This window comes from Dipodomys ordii, unplaced genomic scaffold (genome assembly GCF_000151885.1).
Source record: "Dipodomys ordii isolate 6190 unplaced genomic scaffold, Dord_2.0 Scaffold171, whole genome shotgun sequence".
Lineage (NCBI taxonomy): Eukaryota > Metazoa > Chordata > Mammalia > Rodentia > Heteromyidae > Dipodomys > Dipodomys ordii.
In genome coordinates, this window is record NW_012267387.1 from 318,153 (window position 1) to 323,167 (window position 5,015).

Consider the following 5,015-nt stretch of genomic DNA (forward strand, 5'->3'; position numbering starts at 1 on the left):
GAAGAACTGCTCAACCTCTCTAGCCGTAAAAGAAATACACATCAAAACAACATTGAGATACCACCTCACCCCAGTTAGAATGGCTATAATCAAGAACTCTAAAAACAACAGATGCTGGAAGGGATGTGGACAGAAGGGAACCTTACTTCATCGTTGGTGGAAGTGTAAACTTGTTCAACCACTTTGGAAAGTAGTATGAAGGTGTGTATATATATATATATACACAATGGAATTCTATATCTCCATCAGAAAGAATAACATTGCCCCATTTGTTAGGAAATGGAAAGACTTGGAAAAAAAATTATATTAAGTAAAGTAAGCCCGGCCCAAAGAAACATAGGTCCCATAGGTCCCTTATTTGAAATAACTAGTATTGTCTGAGTCAAGAAGAAATGGTCAGATAAGTTGGTGTAAGGGAAATGAACCCTAAGATATGTATTTAAATGTTTTTTTTCTTTCATGCGATTGTTTCTAACACATTTATAAGATTATTTCTTTGTTGCTTTGTATGTCCCTCCCCCATGGTATAACCGCTACTTTCACTGTATTTGATGTTGTTATAATCTGTGGAGGGGAAGGGAAAAAACAAATCGTTTAACTAGGGATACAGGTGGACCCATTGCAACAACGAGACATACAAGTCGTTATGTCGAAAACGAACTTTACAACTTTGGTTGTGGCAGGAGGAGGGTTGGAGGGGGAGGATGGGATGGGGTAACAAAGGAGAAGGCTACAATGCTTGATAAGAAATGTACTCAGTAACCCTTCTGTACAGTATTTTCACAATAAAAAATTAAAAAAAAAGAAAATTTGAAGAAAATATACTATATATATATATATATATATATATGTCACTATCTTTGAGTATTTACTCTTTGAAACCTCAAAATTTGATGGGTTTATAAATCAAGTCTCTTCCTATCATTGTTTTCTAACACCTAAAATGGCACCAAATTAGACATTTTTATATTTTCTACACCTTCACTCTCACCTGTGAAAATCTGTAGAGTTGTAGCAATGTTCCAATTTGGTCAAATGTCATTCCTAATGGTCCTGTCAGTACTGCTATATACCTGCTATTTTTCATACAGTTGTAGTTTGTAATCTTGAGCTTTCCAAAAAGCCAAACAAAGAGATTCTTAAACATTGTCGAAGTTCTGAAGTGAACACCATAGACATCAAGTTATGTCAAGTTATGTAAAAGATCAGGGTTTTGTTGATCTTCTCAATAGCAAAAGCCAAGGCCAAAACAAACTGATAATTCTTGAAGATAAACCTGCATATTTAGCATAGACATTTAGGAGGAGTATTACAAAATTTATAACTTTAATGCATTATATATTTGCTTCTTTGCCAATGAATAGATTAAAATATTACCACAATTCAAATGGAATGTGAATGTCGTGTATTGTGCTTGTTTATAGAATTAGATAAGGACATGAAGGGAATTTGTCATGAATGAGATTCAGATAATTATTTAAGCCAAGAGAGAGCTTGTTTTTTCCATACTTCCACACACACTGCAACAAAAAGTTGTTTCCATTGCATTAAATTTTCAGGAGACAGCAAATACTTTGTTCCTTTTATCTTAGGACAACTAGTTCCTCCTCTGTGAAAGATAAATCTTAGGGCTTGAATCACCTAGTTTTAGTTATGTGTTTATATGGCAGTTCAGGGTAGCTAACAAATGTTCAATTTAACAGTAAGTCAGAAGCTAAGTGTTATTTATGAAAGATTCTATAGCAATCTGTGCTCACAGACCCAACATAATCAACAGCTCTCACTGCAATAACAAGCAGAAAAAGAGCTCAAATATCAGGTGAGGGAATTTTATTTTTATTTATGTAACAATAGTGAAAGGATTCATCCAATTCCAAGGAACTCATGATGGAAAGAGGACCCAATAACATGAGGGTTGAGGAAAGAATTGAAATCAAGTTTTACATAGAAATCCCAGTTCAAAGGCATTCTATTTAAATTGAGCTTCTGAAAAGGAACCAAAAGATCGAAATAAATAGCATCAAAGTAAATTTCTTTCTTTCTCTGTGTCCTGTCAGTGTGTTCCAGGGTGAGTGTGTGTGTGTGTGTGTGTGTGTGTGTGTGTGTGTGTGTGTGTGTGCATGTGTGTGTCCCTGCATACATGCACATGTATTTGTGCATACCTGCACATGTATATATTCTAAAGAAATCAATATAATCAAATCAGCTGGCATTGTTTAGAAGGAAACTATGAAGTCACATTGGAAATAATAATGAAAGATTAACTTGTTCAATATATACTATAGGTATATGTGAAATGATCACAATAAAAAGCCCATCATATTTGGGGACTATTCTAAACAGAAGAAATGGTGAGCTTAAGGAAAATCTAATGGAACACACACATATGGAGAAATAAAATTAAGATGTGTGAAAATGTTTTGTCAAAAGTTGACAAGAGTGGGCACCTGTGGCTGACACCTGTAATCCTAGCTACTCAGGAGGCTGAGATCTGAGGATCACAGTTCAAAACAAGTCCAGGCAGAAAAGTCCATGAGTCTCTCATCTCCAATTAACCACCAGAAAACCAGAAGTAGCACTGTGGCTCAAGTGGTAGAGCGCTAGGCTTGAGCTGAAGAGCTCAGGGACAGCACCCAGGCCTAGAGTTCAAGCCTCACAACAGAAAAAAAAGAAGCTGATGAGAGTATATTCAAAAAAGCAAATGTAGAGAGGTGTACAAAGTAAAAGACCTAAAGATGAAAACATAATAAAATTTTTGACCATGACATCTACAGCAAGCTGTTTTAGCATGAAGCACTTAGAAGTGAAATACATATACAGGAATGATTCTCTAAAGTGTAAAAGAAAGGGGACACATATCCCATAGGTGTGCACCAATTTCTTTTTCTTATAGTTGGTAAGATTTTATTGAGCCTTTTAGATTAAAACATGAGGTAAAAGGAAAAAGTCCTCCTGAACCAATATTTTACACAGCTATACCAAAATATTTTAGATTTGCGGGACTTATACAGGATTGCATTTCTCAAAAATTGGCATCAAGTATAAACATAGGTTAACTCCTTAGGTTTTCCAGTTGACTAATCCAACACAAGTTTCAAGGCCAAGTTTTATCATTGCTGATCTCTTCATATCTGAAGAACTATTTTAATCGATGTCCACTAATTCCACTTCAAAAATAAGTTTTGCATTTGGTGAAATTTTTGCATCAGGCTGTCCTTTCTTCCCATAAGCCCATTCTGGTTCAATCGCCAGTCCAACCTTTTCTCCTTTACTCATAGTCAAAAGTGCTTCATCCCATCCTCTGATAACTTTACCTAGTCCAACCTTAAAACTTATAAGGCTTGGCACTTTTCTTCTTCTTGTTTGAATATTAGTATCAAAAACAGTTCCATCCTGTACTGTTCTGGTATACCAGCAGTGAACAACATCTCCCTTTTGGGGAAAGTTTGTTTTATCCCCCTTTTTTAAAATAGATTTTGTATATTTTGGTGGACCCTTATCCAGAGTCTCTTCAGACTTGGTTTCTTTGGGTTTATCTTCATTAAGCTTCACATTTTCTACTTGCTCAGATACTTTACTTATACTTTCAGTACCTTTGAAACGTTTACTTTCAAAGAGATGGTGATAGGCTGTAACCAAATGGTCTTTATTAGCCATCTTGGCTACGTTTTTAATGTTTCCTAATAATTTATGCTCTGCCAGAAACGAATCTGAATCGTTATCCTGCAGAAACTTGATAATGTCCTTCTTGGGCAGCTGCTCACTGCGTAGCTGCTCCAGGGTCCACGCTTGCTGTGGCACAGCATCCGCCATCTTCCCCTACTAGCGCTGCTTTTGTGCACCCATTTCTATAACAGCTGACTCCTCAGGAGATTCCATATAAGACAAGAGGACATGACAAGAGATCTTTAGATTACTAGAGATAAAAAATATAAATTATCTACCAAGAGTATTGTACCTAGCAAAGATATCTTGTAGAAATGAAGGAAGGATAAAGATGTTCCCAGAGAAGCAAAGTTAGAGAATGTATCTCCACAAAACCCTTCCTTCATGAAATACTAAAGTCAGTCTTTCAGACCAAAAACAGTACCATTAATGAACAAGAAAGATATACAATGAATGCATACCCTGTATCCTGTGAATGCAATTAAAGTTGAGCACAACAGCATATGAACCACAGAAAATACTCAAACTCATGGAAACTGAGCAATTCATTGCTGAGCCTTCAGGAAGTTCTTTGAAGAGAGAGGTAAGAAAGGAGATTTAATCCTCTCTGGGATTCAATGTAAAAAATACATAGTAGCCAGGGAAGTATCTGATAAAATAACACAACGACCCAAGAAAGTATTAAAACTCCTTTCTTATGTGAATGTACACATAAAATATCAACTCATTTGGCTCATAATGAAGGCAGTTCTCAGAAGGCAGTCCATTGGAAAAATATCAAATCAATACTTTACTGATACACATCAAAAAAGGTCTGATACTTCTAGGAAGATGGTGGCACCATCACAAGTAAACTACCAAGGTGTCTCTGACCAAATAGAGATTTAGGTTCCCAGCACACACTCCACCTTATGAGATCCACACCACTCAAACTTTATTTTATTTTTTTATTTTTGGGTCCAGTTGTGGGGCCTGAACTCTGGGCCTGGGCGCTGTCCCTCAGCTATGCAGCTCAAGGCTAACGCTCTACCACTTGAGCCACAGCGCCACTTCCAGCTTTTTTCTTTTTGCTTATGTGGTGCTGAGGAATCGAACCCAGGGCCTCATGCATGCAAGGCAAGCGCTCTACCACTGAGCCAACTTCCCAGCCCACCACTCAAACTTTAAACAAACTGAGTCATTCTACAACAGAAGATATCCCACTGCAATAATGCCAAAGCAGAAAACAGCAAGGCAGCATGCATACCTCTGCTGAATGCCTGCAGCCTAGGCCCCTTGTCTCCCCAGGCACTCCAGGGAGACAAAGAGGAACATGCCTGAAGTGCTACCCGACAAAATCTAAATAAATG

At 37.1% G+C, this 5,015-nt stretch overlaps 1 pseudogene; it reads right to left on the minus strand.

Moving 5' to 3' along the window:
* Positions 1-3,103: 3,103 nt before the first annotated feature.
* LOC105998765 lies at positions 3,104-3,813 on the minus strand (annotated as a pseudogene).
* Positions 3,814-5,015: the final 1,202 nt, after the last annotated feature.